At 43.4% G+C, this 19228-nt stretch overlaps 1 protein-coding gene across 1 annotated transcript in view; it reads right to left on the bottom strand.

Moving 5' to 3' along the window:
• LOC119167536 (uncharacterized) overlaps positions 1-19228 on the bottom strand; it is a 40595-nt gene that overhangs the window by 6843 nt on the left and 14524 nt on the right. The gene's annotated exons all lie outside the window — the stretch shown is intronic.

The raw sequence follows: 19228 nt of genomic DNA, 5'->3' as shown, positions 1-19228 counted from the left end.
AGCCAAATCCTACCCTCTACGGCATCCGGCCAAGAGGTCACGTGTGCCCGAACAAGCCTAACCTCCGTGCACGCAAGCGGCATATTTTTTGTTGTTGTTATTGACCACCGTTGTTTTGAGGTCTACTACCTGTTTCTAAGGAACGGTTTGGAAACGATGGGTTAGATGTGGTAGAATATATGAGCACAATGAGTGCGTAAGCGCATAGGAGCGTTACACGGCTGTCATCTGCTCAATGCGCTGACTGCGGGCACAGGAACGCATGTGAAACGCTGGCACATTAGCCCCGCATCTTGTTGCAACTCGCATAAAAAAAAAGAAAAAAAAGAACACTCACATTTCCTTATTGCATCTCATTATTTATCAAGAGATTTGATATTCTCTTCAAACAACAAATATATAAACTACGCGTGTCGTGTTAAATAAGTTTCACCATTTCATGTGCCACTGTTTGCAAGCACAATCATCTACGTAGACGACCAAGGTCACTGCTTTGCCATGTACGTAGGGCCATTCACATGCACACGCCAAGCCCTCATTGTCTGGGCCCGCGCCCGCAAAAGGAAGGAGGAGCAGTGTTCATCTTGAAATTTGACTGATTTCCATGGCGCATGGCGTTCTAAATTTTGGCAGACGTGATCGTGAACGCCTAATCTACACATTGCGCCTGTCAGCTCAAAATGGTCAAACCTGGTGTTATTATGTACATTTAAATTTATATGTTATTTATTTACAAATACTGCTCTTCCAGTTTTCGAGACATAGCATGCGTAAATAGAAATCTTGAGCATTCAGAAATGCAATTTAATGAAATACATGTTCACGCATTTTTTTTTTTTCAATTGCTCACAACCAAGTCTGCGCAGGTACCCATCAAGCTGATTCCTAAAATGCACTTTCTGCAAAAAATCAAACAACACACAAAAAACAAAACAAAATGAAAAAATTCCTAATTGATCTAACAGGCACAATATTGATAGAATCAAATCACCAGGCACGGCGTGCAGAAGATGCAACGAAGAATATGGGCGCTAAAATACTGGATTTAGGGGAAATTATCTTATTTACACCGGAAGATGAGACGATTGCAAGTGCACCGATGTTCGAAAGGGACTGCAGCGATAAAGAATGCACATTTGAAGTGTATACAAGAAACGCTGGTCATGGTGACAAAATTTAAACCTTATTGCTTTTTTTAACAGTCTTTCACATAGCTATATCATGCAGCAAAATCGCGAGTTAGTGTATGTTCATTGTACAGCGGAACGGGTTAGCAAAGGACAGAGAAGGGACACAGCGCAGTCCGTCTCCAACCTGTTGCGCTGTAAAATATCCTACGATAGCTCTATCATGTCTGTAATCAGGTCACGAATTAACCAACACGTGTCCGTGTTTGGCCAAAATGTTATGCGCTGTCAGTTCGCATCCTTTTTGCCTAGTTGCTTACCTGTGTCGGAGATACCAATGTTTTCGAAGATGTTGTACTGTTCCGAAATACAGTGCCATTTTAGGTTGTTTGGGGAGTTACACAACAATGTATCTAAACTCTGTAGGACACACTAGATTTACACCGTCATTAGTATATGTAAAATGAAGAGGCCATTTCTTGTTTGAAAAGTTCGTGACTACAGTATTTTTGCAGTTACTAGACAATTGCCAGGTTTCACTCCTAATTTCTGCAGTTAGAGAACTGTTATATAGATTTACTTTTTTTAAATACTACAGTAAAATATTTAGCACACTATACTGAGTACCATTTGAGAAATCTCTTTGGCATACCGTCTGGCCCAGAGTGTATTGTAACTTCAAAATTACTATAAGGTTGTGCACTTCAGAGGAGCTAAATTGAAGATTAGGAAGAGCAGATAGTTTGCTGCACGCGGAAAATGAAAAATGAAGGTGTGAAGCCGTTATCGGTAGAAAAAGAAACAAATTTGAAGTAATTATAAAAGGAAATTGCTATAGCTTCCGGATTTGAGGAGGATTGGTCCTCAAGCATGAACGATTAGGGCATTAGATTATGCAGTTGGACCTAGATGAATTTTTTTCGTAAGTGTAGTGAAGACATTGCTAAAGTAATAGTTCTTAGCCTCTTTATTTTGGGTTCTATTTACCTTTCAATGCATTAACTCAAGAAGCATTATCATTACACTTGAGATGATGATTCTTACGTAAGCGCTTTATGCGACGGCTGAGATGGACTATATCTTTCTGGTAGCATGAGTGTATTCGGTTCTATTGAAAGTATTGTGGTGGCACATACTTTGATACACATTATTCCAAAACTTAAGAAAGAGCGCATCTACATTGCAAAATTCTCTAGAACATTCAAATTCCTCAAAAGATGAGACTAAGGTGTCCAGTACAGAAGTGTCATCAACATCGGAAAAGTTCAAAACAGTTTTGATCTCAGGTCTTTGACGATAACACGCTAAGTTTTAGGTGACATGAACAGCGTTATGGCCAAACAACGCTTTAGTGATTTCACATTTCACACCATGTGATAGGAGCTCACAGTCCCGTGTGAACTTAGGTTGCAGTCAACTCTTTTTCATATGACCTGGTGAAACTGTAAAACGCTACTGTATCTCAATACGGCTACTTCAAGAAAAATAAGCGGGGGTCGTGCAGTGATATCATAGCGAGTAAAAGGGTAGACAAGCCGTTCACTGATGCCTGCTGAAATAGCAAACGCGCTAGGGTGTTATAAGACTCGCGACCACGTGCTTATATTCAAAGTTCACAGATGTAGATCGAGCCATGCAGCCTTATCCTTTCATGCTGCTTCATCCAGCAAAAGACAGACAAGGCTTCCTTTCCGGTTGAAGAGCGATCGATGGTAGGCATCGCACGCGGAGTGATGCTATCGCATGCACTCTCCGTGTGATAGAGATCAGCAGCTTGTTTTATCTATGCTTCAGCAGTGTTCCTCGCTATAGCTCTTGTGAGATTTTATTCGCGGGAACAGCATACAGTGTGCTCACAAAAGTAATTTATTTGGACTTTATAGGAAACATGATGGAGATGATGAAAACCTGTAGACAGTGTTCATATTGTCACGCACGGTTGAAAACTAGACTTAAGTACAAATAGATAAATGGGCAAACTTGTGCCCCACAAACAATTAAGTTAGAGAAATATGTTTACGTTCAGAACACCTTGGCTTGACAAGGGCTTCCGTATAAGTATGGCCTAAACTTGCTTATTGCCCCAACCACCACAAGGCAATCTTTTTCTGTCGTTGAGTCATTGGCCTCAGCCTTCGAAAGTGTAGGACTAGCGTATGCAATGACCCCCTCTACACCATCGTGCCACTGAATGGGGACGGCCCCGAGACCCAAGTTGCTTACGTCAGTGTGAATATCAGTCTCGGCTTCCTCGTCAAAATGTGCGAGGACTGGATGGCTCTGAAGGCGGTGTCGCAGCTCATCGAAGCCATCCTCCTGTTCCTTCAGTCGAATGAAAGGTGCATCTTCCTTTGTAAGTTGCGTTAGAGGTTCGGCAGGCTTTGAAATTTTTTTCCGAAGCACCAGTAATAAGCGCAAAGTCCCAGGAACCATCTAACTGCCTCTTTGTTTGTTGGTTTCGGAAATCTTTGTACTGCCGCGGTCTTCTCAGGGTCCGGGCAAATACCTTCAGCACTGACATGCCCCCCCCCCAAAAAAGCTCTTGGAAGCTGAAGTGGCATTTCTGTGGTTTTATCGTCAGGTCTGCCAAGCTAAGAGCTTCGAGCACAGATCGCAGTCGTTCGACATGCTGCTCAAAGATAGCCGAAAAAACCACAACATCATCAAAATAAACGAGGCAAGACAGCCAATTCAGTCCGGAGAGCACACTATCCATCATCTGCTGAAATGTCACGGAAGCGGAACAAAGGCCGAATGGAGGTACTTTAAGTTCATATAGCCCGTCCGGTGTCACGAATGCAGTTTTCTCACAATCTTGTTCGTCCACTTATATCTGCCATTACCCACTTCTAAAATCTAGGGAAAAAAAAGAACTTCGCATCTCGTAGTCTATCAAGAGTATCATCAATCCTGGGAAGAGGATAAACATCTCGCTTAGTGACGGAGTTTAGCCATCGGTAGTCTATACAGAGTTTAAGGACTGGTCTTTCTTCTTTACGAGTACCACCGGTGACGCCCATGGACTCGCCAATGGTTGAATTACATCGTCCTTGAGCATTTCTTGTACCTGATTTCCGATCTCTTCTCTTTCCTTTAGTGACAACATGTAGGGGTGCTGGCAGATGGGTCTGACTGATTTGTCGACAATGATGCGGTGTTTCGTAATGGGCATTCGTTGGACTTTGGATGACATTAAAAAGCATGCGGCGAATTCTCTTGTGAGGTTTTCCATTTCTCTCTTCTGGCTTAGTGACAGTGGTTGGTCTATGTCAATGGATTCGAGTACAGCATCCATGTCTTGGAAATCAGGTGGTGGCGTCTCAGGTGCTCAGGTTTGCAACTTGGACGAAGTCATGAATACTTCCAATAACGATCCCCTTAGCAAGATGCTGTACTTCATTCCCAAGTTTGTCAGCAAGATATTAGCACATCCGTCACAAAGCTGCACAAAGCCCCTTGCCATGCAGATTCCCTTTTTGAGTATGAGCGCAGTGTTGCTGTCAGCGAGCCCTTTATGGTCACTGAACGAATTGCTTCTTAACCGGACAGCTACGCTGAACCTTGGGGGTACCGCCACATCCTCGTCCACAATACATAGATCACTGACTTTTTCTTCCGTTTCGAACATAGCAATCGTGTGCTTGGTGGAAAATGAGACGCATGATTCGAGCACCATTAGCCTTAAGGAAGTCCATACCGATAATTATGTCTCGAGAGGATTCCGGCAGCACAATGAAACTGACGATATATGTGAAACCCCTTATTCCGATTCTTGCCATACACGTTCCAATCCGGTCGATGAGCTGTCCCCCTGCGGTGCCAACTTGAGGTCTATCCCATGGAGTCAGTACCTTGTTGAGTTTTCTGGCGAGCTCACTACTGATTAGTGAGTAATCCGCACCTGTATCCACTGGTGCGTTCATTTCATAGCTGTTAACAAATACACGCAAGTAAAAAGCGACGTCATGAATGCTGTACCGGCTTCTTAGTTCTTCATTACCACGCGGAGACAGCGATGGAGGTTCTGTTTCAACATCGGCAGCGGTCTTACCTCCACAGGTTGCTAGCTCTAGTTTTCCCGACCCCGGCTTGGTGAACGGCGCCCTCCAGTGGAACAGGCTGATGATTGACGGGGACTCCGTGACCGATGTCTCAACGGTACTGTCGAGCGAGGATGATGTGGCTGAAGGTCATGAGAGTGTTGACAAAACGACAGATACTGCTCAATCTCGAAAGAACGCTCCCCGAGGCCTAGATGCATTCACTGCGAATCCCCGAAGCCCTGCCTGGCAGTACTGGCACGTTCGATAGAGGTGGCCGGCCTCTCCACAGTGGTAGCACAGAGGTACCCTGTCAGGAGTGCACCATACATCAGTCTTCCTTGGTCTCCTATCTGGTGGCGGGCGTGTGTTTGGTGGCGCAGTGCTGTACACCGAAGTGGCTGCGATGTCCCTATGCATGGGGGTCCTTGCAGTAGAGCGTCGACATATAGACTCTCTGCGATAACGATGGTGCCACTTCTGGGTGGACATACTGCTGATGTTCCCGAATGGGCTGGAGATCCAAAACCGCCATTCTCAGTTCCTCACGCACGACGTCGTCCAGTGACGCCACATCTGGAGCGCTGTGGTCGAGTCGCTGCCTCTGAAGCTCCTCTCGCACCACAGATCTCACGAGTTCACGTAAAAACTCCATGCTGTTTCCCAAGGCAGTGGGTGCTGCATCAATAGAGGCGATGCCCAGATCCCGGTTGTACATTCTCGCTCGTTGCTAAAGCGTTCTTTCCATTGTGGCTGCCTCAGAACGGAACTCTGCCACAGTATACAGCAGATTCCTAACCAAACAGGCAAAAATTTTTCGGCTTACACCTCGCATTAGATGGCGAAGCTTTTTGTCCTTGCTCATGTTAGAGTCTGCTCAGCAGAAGAGACGGGTCATGTACTCTAGATACATGGCCACGCTTACATTGTTCCGCTGTTAGCTTGGAGAGCGGTCTCTGCTCTCTCCTTGCAATCCGTACTTGGGTAGATAGCAAGTAGCTCCCGTCGAAAGCCGTCCTAGGTCGAGATGGCAGCATCGTGGTTTCCGAACCAGGTTCGTGCAGAATCCTCCAACACAAAATAAACACGCCGTAGCTTCCGAGCAGTATCTCAGCCAGTGACCCTCGTGACACGCTCAAATTGAATGGGCATGGAAGCATCATAACGATGGGAGGCTCACCTACGCTGTTGTTCATTCTGCAGTTTGTCTTTGGTGCTGCTGGCTGCGGAAACGGTTCGCAAGTGCCATTAGCCGGTGCGTTCGCCACTGGACCTACAGCCTCGGAAGTGTCCAACGATGCCACTTAACCTGGATTAGAGTAGCTGCATTCCTGCCGGCCCGACCAGCTTCAAGGTTTTCTGCCTTATCTTGCTCTACCTCAACTCGTGGCAGCTGCAGGAACATCGACAGCCCCACCTACGCCCCGTTTAAAACCAAGTGCTGCGCAGTCGCCGCTCAATGAGCATGGAAGCATCATAACGATGGGAAGCTCACCTACGCTGTTGTTCATTCTGCAGGTTAGTTACCAGTCCCAACTACCTTGCCATTGTTTTAAATCGGATGATCCGTTTCTAGTCGTGCTTCCATGCCATCAAGCCTTGTTTGAACCTCTTTGCTCGCTGCTACAGCTTTTGTGTGGGAATGTTGAGTGCAACCCAGGTCCTAATGAATCATTGGCTGCTCTCGTGGAAGTTCTTAAAACTGTCAAAGATTTAAATGAGCGATCAATCAGAATGAAAACAGTACAAAAATCAGTTGCTAAAACGGTGTGTGAGCTAAAAGACCAGCAGAAAAACACTTTTCAAGCCATATCTGATATAAAGGCACGGTTAGAGGCGTTGAAGGCCAGACTACATCACTTCAGCAATGTCGGGCCGATTTTAGTGAGCTACATGATAAATTTAATCCACTTGAGTCGGAAGCCTACGCGCTGCGCCATCGGCTAGACGAGGCAGAGGACCGTTCTCGACAAGATAATCTAGTTTTTTATGGCATAATAGATGTTGAAAACGAGGCGTATACTGAATCTGAAGCTAATGTTTTGAGCGTCATTAATGATAAACTGAATCTGCGCCTTAACAGCGATAGCATTATACGCCGTCACAGGCTCGGTCGGTTTATGAAAATGAAAACACGGCCGATCATTATCAAATTTGCTGCATACAAGCAAAAAGAAACGGTTCTGGCTAAGTATTCCTTGCTTAAAAATAGTGGCTTTGCTCTTAGTGAGGATTGCTGCCCCGCCACGCGCGAAATTCAAAAAAGTTAAGAGAGCATGCTAAAAGCCTGTGTAAGCCATATAAACTTGGGTACAAAAAACTGCATGTTGGCGGTAAATCCTTTGGCTTCAATGACATAGATGACACCATTGTTGAGATCGGTATCTCGAAAGTTGCATCGAATTCGCTTGGTACATCCTCTCGAGCACTCCGCTCTGGCCGCCTTCTTCAGCATAAAGATCGCTAGGGACATAGGAGGGGAAACGGTGCTACTCGCTCGAGATTGGAATTTTCTATTTTATATACTAACATTTGTAGTATCTACTGCAAAAAGGATGAGTTATGTACAGTAATTAACGATATGAAAGCCGATCTCATCTCACTAACTGAAACATGGCTTAGCAGCAAGATATCTAACACCGAATTATTTCATTGTGAAAAAAGGTATGTAGTCTACCGCAGTGACCGCTCTGACAGAGTGGGGGGTGGAGTTTTGCTGGCCGTGGACGAGCGTCTTGATTGCTGCTGCATACCAATTATTTCGAACATTGAATTTATTTATTTATTTATTTATGATACCTTACAAGCTCAATGAGAGCATTGAGTAAGGGGGGTACAAACTTCGAAGAGTAATAGGGCGGTCATCAATAACATGGAATACACAGAAAATAACACAACATCGTGACAAAGCGTGTCTAGTCACTGACACTTAAACAAATGTAATACGCGGATGTTTACCGATATGCAAAAAGCTTGAATGACAAGAAATTCAAGGTACATGAACTCAAGGTACATGGCCGAAATGTACAACATACGCACGCATTTTCCAAACACACATACTGCTAGCCGTACGAAGGAGTTTACCAATATAAATTGCAAGACAACGGTGGGTACAGCAAAAACTAAAGAGAACCAAAGAGGACCAAAGAGAAGTGTGAAACTAGGTGAGTGGCACAGTTGCAGCTACAAATATCAGTGAAGTTAGAGCGATTAGTGCGATGAAAAATGATTACACACATGTTCGCGAAAAGAATCTGGATCGGTGATGGAGGCGATGCAGTCGGGAAGGTCGTTCCATAATGATATGGCCTTAGGAAGCGCCGATAAGTTGAATGCCTTCGTTTTGCCGTAAATGCGAGTGAAACTGTGTGGTGCTGCTTGAATGTAAATTTCAAGAAAGTTATTGTTGGGGTCTGCTATCGCTCCCCACCAAGCGATGCATCATTTTGTGATAGCTTGCACGACTGCTTAAATCAAGTCACGGTTCGTTATCCCAATGCACAACTCATACTAATGGGGGACTTCAACTACCCGAATATTGATTGGTTGCACGCATGCCCACTTACCAACCCATCGACAACTGAGGCCAACCAGTTTATCACCATCTGCATGGATTTTGGTTAAACACAAATCGTCACCTCACCCACACGTGTCACTCAAACTTCTTTCCTTATAGACCTAGTACTAACGTCATCAGAGACTGTCACGTCACCTGTATTGCACATTCCTGGCCTGAGCGACCATAACATTTTGCATTTCACGTTCGATTTGTCGCATGCACCATCAGTAAAACAGTCCAAGAACATCAGAGAGCACAACAAGGGTAACTATCTAGCCATTATTAATGAACTGAGCTCCTTTTTAGACATTTTCTTACCAGGTTATTTTGGGCGCTCAGTAGAAACTAATTGGTGTTTGTTCCATAATAAAGTATCTGAACTAATTCATTTCCATATCCCTCTTCGCCGGGTGTACTCCAATAACCAAGCTTCATGGTATAACAGATACTTAAACCAACTTTCTAACAGGAAAAAAAGACTTTTTAGAATCGCTAAGTATTCACTTAAACCAGCCAACTGGACAAAGAACAAAACAGCCTCTTTAGCATATTCGTGAGCGCTAAAGGCTACTAAACACTCGTTCTTCAATGTAACCCTGCTGAACTTCCTGAAGACTAACCCTAAACGTTTCTGGAGTATATAGAAACCACTTAGCACCAGTAAAGTATCATTGCTTACACCCACCGGCGATCCTGTCCCCGGCCATCTTTGTTCTACTGTGCTAAACGATACATTCATTAAGTCGTTTTCTTCATCTAATTATACCCAACGTCCTGAGCTTCAGTCGTACAATCACTTTGCGGTGAATCCCATCACGTTTGACCCGCATGGCATCGTCACGATTATCGACAACCTGAAACTAACGTCTTCTCACGGTATTGATGGAATAGTAAATTTTTAAAGAATACCAAAGAATACAGTTCCATTATCCTGAAATGCATATCTTCACAATTGTATCATGATGGTGTACTACCTGAAGACTTGAGAACTGCTGCGATTATTTCAGTACATAAAAGCGGTGATAAACATAGCCCATCTAACATCGTCCTATATCTCTAGGTTCGTTCGATTCACCTGCACCACGTGAACCAGTTTACGGGGTGCTGCACTTTGCCTTTAGTTTTAGTGGTGCAGCATTTACGACCTTTGAACCCTGTCATTCGTTTCAAAAGGTGCAGAAAAGGTGCAGCAGTGGTTCAAGATTTTCCTGCAACTCTTACGCTGACGGTGCCGGCTTGGTGCAGCCGCATGTGCAACTGAGCAGACGACGCAGCACTTTGGCGTAGGTGGCTTAGGCGTCATACCCGCCTCTACAAACGCGGTGTGTTTTGCCAATATGTTCGCGCCTCATAAACTGTCCACATGTGTGGTTGGTTCGCCATCGTTCAGTGTTAGCTGTACGGTGTAAACTAAGCGAAGAGAAATAAGGCCTGCACACTGTTGGCACATCGTCATTCGTTTCGGGGGTCGCGCTGTGCCTGCGCCGCTGAACTCACGCTGCACAATTTCTGAACTTCGCTTGCACAGCCGTGAACTGGTTCCAATTGGTGCAGGTGAATCGAACGGACCTTCTCACATGTGTACCATGCAAAATAATGGAACATATAATATTTTCTCATCTTTTAATTTTTTTGAGGATAATAGCTTCTTCTCTTCAACTCAGCACGGCTTTCGAAAGATTTTTTTCTTGTGATACTGAACTAATTTCTTTTACTAATGATTTGCATTTATCTTTGGACTTTGCTTCTTTGACTGTATATTTCTTGACTTTGCTAAAGCGTTTGATAATGTTAACCATTCCCTGCTCTTATATAAACTAAGTGTTCTAAAAATTGACCCTGCAGTTTTTAACTGGATTCGTGCATTCTTTTCTTCTCGTGTTCAATTTGTCAGCACTAACGATGTTAATTCTTCCACTGCACCGGTTGATTCTGGGGTTCCTCAAGGATCAGTACTTGGCCCCCTGCTATTCCGAATCTATATAAATGACTTACCTTCTACTGTTACTTCCAAAATTTGTTTGTTTGCTGACGACTATGTGATTTACCGTAAAATATCTAATGATAATGATATTCATTCTCTGCAGGCTGATCTCAATAACATACTTCATTGGTGTCATATTTGGAAAATGGAACTAAACATAAAAAAATGCAAGTCTATGAGGATTTCTCGGTCGAGTACAACTTGTCCAACTTACTTTCTTCACAGTCACCCCCTTGAAACTGTAACATCTTACCAGTACCTCGGCGTCCACATAACTAACACTTTGTCCTGGAAATCACATACAGAACACATAACGTCCAAAGCTAATAAAACACTGGGTTACCTTCGAAGAAACTTCTTTCTTGCTCCATCGTCACTAAAGTTAATACTATATACCACATACGTCAGTCCTCAAATAAAATACGCTTCATCTGTTTGGGACTCCGGTCAGGTAACATTAACACACATGTTGGAATCCGTTCAAAATCGTGCAGCTCGTTTCATTTTGGCTAACACTCAAATGAATGCATCTCTAAACCTCATCCCACTAGTTACCCGCCGAAAGAGCACTCGCATTTGCCCGTTTCGTAAAATATTTTATCATAATCCAAAACTCCGTTCCCATTTAATCCAAGCTGCTCCCTTCATTTCTCTTCACCGTAATCACCAACAAAAAGTCGCAGTCCCCCATTGCAACACAGTAACATATGCCCAATCATATCTCCCAAGAACTTGCAATGAATGGAATTCCCTGCCTGCATCAATAACAAGCATCAATGAATCCATTCAATTTAAGAATGTCCTTAAAACAATGATTACCTAATTACCCCCTGTATGTTTGTTGAACAGCTTATTTGTATTGCTTTGCGCCTTCCCCATGTAATAAAAATAAAATTAGTACTATCATTTGCTTTATTATGATGTGAGTTGTTAGGAGTATTCATCTTCATACCTTAATTAGTGACATTTTTATACAATTTGCTTTGTATTCCTTGATTTTTCAATGTTGTGCATGCCCTTCCCCTCTGAAATGTACTGTGTACCCCGAGGATAAAATAAATAAAAAAATAAATAAATTGCTCAAGCCAGTCTTCTGCGTTTTCGTGTGCGTCACCGTGGAATGGTTCGGGCGTCCACGGCGGATCTACTATAATTTGTGTTGGCGCAACCTGTGAAGTCATCTCGGTAGCATCTCCGTTGGGAACTGCGCCTGTTCTTGTACAATGAAAAGGGGAAAACTCAGAGTCCTCACCATGTGCGCGACGGTTGCTGCACTGGTCAACAGGGGTCAGCTCGGTGGGTCTGAGACTTCTTTGCTCCAAATTGCCTTCTCCAACTTCAAAAGAGGTTGGGTTCATACCCAGCACTTCCAATAGATTTGTCACGCACGGTTGAAAGGTAGCCTTCAATACAAACAGATGAACGGGCGTACTTGTGCCACACAAACGAACAAGTTAGAGAAAAATGTTTACGTCCAGAACACCTTGGCTTCTTCTAAGTTCGGCACTTCGTCAACTTCTCCTATCCCGCGCAGCTTGAGCGTGCCTGAATTGTCAATGTCCTGGTAGTCCCCACCGGCACTTCGCTTGTTCTGTTTCGCATGCACACCACAGGCGTGCATGCGAAACACGTGACGTGCAAACTTTAAATATATCTTGCGTCAATATAGTTCTAGCAATAAAAAAAATATATACAAACCCAATCGAAGCAGACTGACCCTTGTTATGGTGAGCTGCATTGTCTTCGCTGTGAATAATCCATCTGTTGAGAAAATGAAATAATTCGGAGTCTTTTCTTTTGGTATCATTCTCGATTACACAGGACTATATCTCTTTACCAAAATTGTTGCAGGCTCTTCATGAAGCATGTGTGCAATATGAGCGCTATGTGTTTTGTCATCAGAATTTCGAACTTGTCGGCTACTCTCTTCATTTGCACTTGCGCAATGCACTTGCGCAATGGAAACTAACAAAATGAAGTGAAATCAAAAGTTCATCGTGCATGATAATCTTGTGAGACACGAGGAAGAGCGGGTGTGGCGGGTGGTGAATGCGTGGCAAAGCAGGGTAGAAAGCAATTTACAACTCATATTTATCGTATACGAACCGTTCTAGAGTATGTGCCCTAGTTATGTGACGTGAATCACTGTAGTGGCGTCATGAAGGGTGCTGAAAGAACGAGAAATGCCACGAGAAAATAACATGCTCGACCGTGTATCTTCAGAAGCTGTTTATGGGCCCTACATAGCAGCGCATCCAAACACAGAAACACAACAGCGCTCACGAAACCGCTAATGCTGCTCTCAGAAATCTTAAAGCTGCAGAAAAGCATGTGAAGTGATGTATTTTTTGACCACATTCTGCGCTCGGGTAAAAATTCTCTCGGAACTTCGGCAGCGGCGCAAACGGCGTGAGCAAAAACGGCGGCGGCGAACAGCTCTACTTTGAGCGCATCCGTCCGTCCGTCCGTCCGTCCATTCTTGCCCCGTTCAAGGACCACTGCTTTGCCACAGCTCACACGGCTGCTCATCATGACGTGCCGCGCTTTGCTGATGTTCTAGTGAGCTGTTCATCAAACCACAACGTCCCTTCCCGGTCGTCCGCCGAGTGGGTTTACCACCAGCCGGCTGTGCGACGGACAGTTACGCCAACATGAGCGAGGCACTGTCATGTCTAGATACTGTGTGTAGCCCATACGGGACCCTGTTGTATTTGTGTGTATTGTCGCCAGACATCTTTTACATTCGCTTATATATGTGTATTTACCAGCCTTAATGTGTTTGGATCTTTTCTTCACCGCACGGCACACGAATTAAAGTGACCATCCGTCAATGATTCACTACAACCCGGAACGCAGGCCCTGTCAAGGCTGGTGTGCGGCTTGTTGGTCCGTACCACTAAGCCTCATTCAGGCGTGCAATATCCGAAGGACTTGAAGCAATTCTTGGAGAAAAAGATGTGTTTGGAGACAACAATCTAAATTTGGAGCAACTTACCGGAAAAAAACTGTGCACTTCCTTGGCCCAGAACCGTATATTTCGAGCAATGCAACAAAGCAGCTTTACTTTCAGAAAATAAAAACATGTACAAACTATTTAACAACAGCTAATTTGTGCATAATGCCCACTACCACTGCTATTTAAATAAAAGCAGTCTGCTGAACCACCCTCAATGCTAACAATATTGAAGTCCACATTAGCATTTGGAGGATGTGCGAAGGCATTTGACAAGCATTGCATATTCTATTGTGAATCTGTCAACCTTGTGACCTTGAAAATCTATAGATTCGTAAAGCAAGAACGAGAAGGTGTAGCGAAAAAGGAAAACTGGTGCACGCATTTGTTTATTGTTTCTCAAAGTTGTGGAACATCGTAAACTGCTCTGAATTATTGCCAGTAATTTTTTAGACGTCAGCAATGATAAGAGTACCGAGAATGCATGAGTAATGCTGTCTCTCACGACAGCAAGTACTAGTGGTCCCTGCTAAATCATAGGATGCCTTTTCTCACATCAGTGCTGCAGCACGGCAAAAGTGCCTTATAAAGCGTCCTGCACATGATAGAACAAGGTCACAAAAATTTAGAATTTCTCTCCTTTTATTACGATAGCAACTATATGGACAGCCCCGCCGCGGTGGTCTAGTGGCTAAGGTACTCGGCGGCTAACCCGCAGGTCGCGGGATCGAATTCCGGCTGCGACGGCTGCATTTCCGATGGAGGCGGAAATGTTGTAGGCTTGTGGGCTCAGATTTGAAAGCACGTTAAAGAACCCCAGGTGGTCGAAATTTCCCGAGTCCTCCACTACGACGTCTCTCATAATCATATGGTGATTTTGTTTTGGGACGTTAAACCCCACATATCAATCAATCAATCAATCAATTATATGGACACTCTCCACTAGATATGAACACAATCCAATCGCCGTCACTCACCGTATATGTATCTATATATATCTCCACTAAATATGAACACAATCCAATCGTCGTCACTCACCGTATATGTATCTATATATAGGTAAACACAAGAAAGAAAAATAATCGAAAAAAAAAATTACTTTGGCATGCATAATCGAACGTGCCTTATAAGCAAAAGTGCCTTATAAAGCGTCCTGCACATGATAGAACAAGGTCACAAAAATTTAGAATTGCTCTCCTTTTATTACGATAGCAACTATATGGACAGCCCCGCCGCGGTGGTCTAATGGCTAAGGTACTCGGCGGCTAACCCGCAGGTCGCGGGATCGAATTCCGGCTGCGACGGCTGCATTTCCGATGGAGGCGGAAATGTTGTAGGCTTGTGGGCTCAGATTTGAAAGCACGTTAAAGAACCCCAGGTGGTCGAAATTTCCCGAGTCCTCCACTACGACGTCTCTCATAATCATATGGTGATTTTGTTTTGGGACGTTAAACCCCACATATCAATCAATCAATCAATTATATGGACACTCTCCACTAGATATGAACACAATCCAATCGTCGTCACTCACCGTATATGTATCTATATATATCTCCACTAGATATGAACACAATCCAATCGTCGTCACTCACCGTATATGTATCTATATATAAGTAAACACAAGAAAGAAAAATAATCGAAAAAAATTACTTTGGCATGCATAATCGAACGTGGGACCTCTAAATCATGAATGTGAGGCATTAACCACTGAGTCACGAAGGAGCACCTCCTTCAACGTTCAAACGGCAAGCTATTTATAACTATTACTTATACCAAACCATCATATGTACCAAACTATCATATCTATTAAACTATCATGTTTTCAGCGTTATCAGCAAGATGGGCTCAATGAATGCGCTTCACCACATAGTCACGACGCCGCGACGCGCACTCTCATCTCCCACGCAACCTTTGCCCCGCGTTGAGGAGTGAGGTGGACACTCCCTATGCCCTTATCTCGTGGTGGGGAGGATCGTACATCTTGGCTGGCCTTAGGCTTTCACTGGAACGATTCTGTTATGGTTACCGGGCACACGAAGATCACTGCAATCACTGCACAGCCTCCGCTTGCGAAAACGTGCACTTTTCAGACACAGGGAAGTAGCAACTCGGATGCTTATTCACGTTCCATTTGTACTTGTGAGTACGTTTCGCGCGTCATTTGTGCCGGAGAAACGCAGGGCACGTTTCGATCTGCTTGCCACTCGGCGCGTGACCTTTTCATTTGTTTCTATCGCGTTTGTTGCTTCACCTTAGTGCAAAAGCTGTGACTTTCTTTTTTCTTTCATCGTGAGGTTAGGGTGTAGTTAACTAGTAGTTAGGGTCATGAGTTGCATGTCTGCATCAGATTATGCATAAATTGCAAGTGATTAACACATCCTCCATTTCTTGATAAATTAACAGTATCAAAAGTTCGAGGCTGGTTGGCTACCCTGGCACAATTTCAACAAATTTCAAACCTTTGGCTCAGCTTGGTGAAAACGTAAAGACCTGTATTGAATAGGCGCAGCTATTGTATTGCTGCTTCTTGAGTGTCCTCGATGCTGAAAGAAAATCCTGACTGAGGGACTTATTGAGAGGTTGATTAATTAACTGATGAGCATAACAGCATGATTTCCACTTCTTTTAAAAGCCTACCTTCTAGTGTGCTATCTGACATACTTAGAAAATCTTGCCCCAAAAACAATTACAAAATCTTGCTCCACAAACAAAGTGGCAAAAACTTTTTTTTAAATATTCACCGTCGTATGGACAATGTTCTAAGCTGTTCTACAGGAATAATTACCTGATCGCAAGAGTGCCGCAGCCTCCTTTTTACGCAGTGCCCATAAGATGTTCTCAGTTTACAAGGCCTTGTACTAAGCACAAAGTAAATGTAGTATGCCAATTTTGTGTGTTCCTAAGTGAGGAAGTTTGCACTAGTGAAAACTGGTGTGTCAACTGCAGTGATGACCATGTTGAGCCGTGCAATGGTCGATCTTAATCATTAGACCAGGCAGATATCATTACACAAAATACAAAGAATAAAAAGAAGGAGAAGCAATATCGATAGCTTAAGCAAATGTGTTAATTCACAAATGGCGCTTCTACGTTTTACATTTCCGGACTAGGATATTTTTGACCATATAAATGCGCTAGTTTGAGAGCCTGGCCATATTTGATTGCCATAAGACCATGTGAAGTACAGTGCGTTCCGGGAATTTCTTGCCACCTACCGATTTATAACTAATGTAACCAGGGAGAACATACTGTCACGTGGTCGTGACGTTGATGAAGGCAGCAGTTGGCTTATCCAAGATTGAACGCTTTTATTTCGCCTTACTTATGGCTGGAAAACAAAGTCAAATTACTGCAAGCATGGCACTCTGTACATGAATATCGGCAAACAGAATGTTGACTGTTGGAAAATTGATAAGCGGTGAAGTGCATCGACATTCGCACATGCAGCATCAAATTTCCCAGCCGTATCACTGGTCATTGTGCAAGCTCTAGAATAAGCTCGAGTGTAAGCATGTGGCGTTCAATCTATTACAATGATTACGCTTCTTGAATACTGAGGCATGGTTTGCACTGAGCATTGCCTTTGTGGTGTAAACAAAATTTAACAAATGCCAAATGACAAATGTGCATGGCAAACTTTTTAAATGAATTAAAATGCAGTCGATTCGTTTTAACACATGAGTCACATAGTATGTATTGAAGATACCAAATATTTTCCAAATAGTTTTCGAATATTTTGCACTGGCAAAAAAAACTCTACACAAACAAAACTATGAAAGAGCTGAAAGATGTATTTCTCCCTTTCGGCTACTAAATTACCAATGTTAATGCATCCCAAACTTTTTCAAAACTAACAAATCTATATTGATTACCGAAAGAAGGCATTCCTTTTAAAAATCACACTCTTACTCAGTTTTTACTATGAGAAATCTGGATTACATTATTCAGTGACTGTCTTCACCTTGTAGTAACTTGAACGGGGGTGCTATGTCGGCAATCAACTTCATGAATAACAGCAGATGCAAGTGTAGTTTTTGTGCAAATTTGTCACTTAGATAAAGCATTCAACACCTATATTTGCATACCTTTAGGACCAGGGCTCACAATGTGATGGCAGGTTTATCTATTTCATTGCATTTCTAGCTGCACTCGTGATGTGCGGTTCAATATTATTTAATGTTTTTTGTGTCTTAACTCAATTAAAAGCAGGCAACAATATATTACCTTGATTACTATAGTCACTACTGTATTTCAACCTACCCTAAGAAATATTTTGAAGACCATGGGGGGTTCTCCACAACTGGTTACCTCAGTTTTCATAATTGTGGCGGTATTCACAGTTGGTTACATACAACCGTAATGTTCTTTGGTGAAAGCTTCAGAATATTCGTACGAAATTAGAAGTAGTGAAGTTCTAGGGCTCTCTTGAAAATTACTATGGTTCAAATAAAATTTAAAACTATTTATTTAGAATGCGTATCACATTTGGCGTCATCACTGTTCAATATTCAGGATTCAATACCTCTAAACATAACATATTTAATGCTGCTTGAAGAGTCCATAGCCGCAAGCACACTGCATCTGGTTGTGCATAGTTTTTAATTAAGACCACAGTTTTTCTTGTTTAGTAGTTGTTAGTATGAGAAAAAGCAGTGCAAACATTTCCCATTCACGTTTTGCTAGCTAACAACAACACAAGAGAGATGAAAATTCGCAGTGCAACCCAAGACACAACGAATTTTTTGATGCCACACATCCAAGCACCAGCATCCACACATTCCAGAAAAGAGGAAAGTGCTGGTTGCCAGACCTGTCCTCCTCACTGGATGAAAAGGTCTACAGCACGGTTTAGCAAGGCACTGGACAAGTGAGGCGAGGAATTACTGGAGGTGAGGAAGGAAGCAGTGAGAAAGAGGGTCAAGCAGCTCATGGTGAAAATTGTTGCGTGCACATTTGAAAAGGACCCAAAGAGAGACAAACCAGCACTATTTAATTGCCCTTCTTAGTGTCAACTGTGTCCACCACAAATTTCACCATGGACCCCAACCAACTTTTGAGAGCATCTCTTTTGAGAGCCTTCTTTTGAGAGCATCTCTACGAGTTCCACTGTCCATGTTTTTAAATAAATTTTCTGTATTTTATAACCCGCGACAACATGTAGAGGATTTGCATAGGTAGAGCTTATACGTGTAAGCAGTGCGCATGTGCGGAACATAGCGACCACGCCCTCATGAAAATATGCGAGATTCGATTTTTTACATGTGTTTCATGTGCATGCAGGACGCTTAGTGCGGACGCTGTGATCAAACGGCTTGCATTGAAACACCATGGCAGGATCAGCTCCGCCCCTTCGCTTTTCAAAGAGCGACGATTTAGACCTGCTATGCTATATGAGAGAATGCAACTCTTTCGAGGAAAACATGAGGCACACAATGTGCTGGAAAAAGATCGCTGTCCGCGTGACTGAGTTGCACAAAAAAGTGTTGAGCGCTCGGGCTGTTTGGGACTGGACAGACCTGCTGCTCACACAACACACTGAGTGAAACAGAAAAAACCTTCGCAGGC

Source organism: Rhipicephalus microplus, chromosome 3, assembly GCF_043290135.1.
Source record: "Rhipicephalus microplus isolate Deutch F79 chromosome 3, USDA_Rmic, whole genome shotgun sequence".
Lineage (NCBI taxonomy): Eukaryota > Metazoa > Arthropoda > Arachnida > Ixodida > Ixodidae > Rhipicephalus > Rhipicephalus microplus.
The sequence above is the reverse complement of the archived record's forward strand: the minus strand, read 5'-3'. Positions and strand labels throughout refer to the sequence as shown.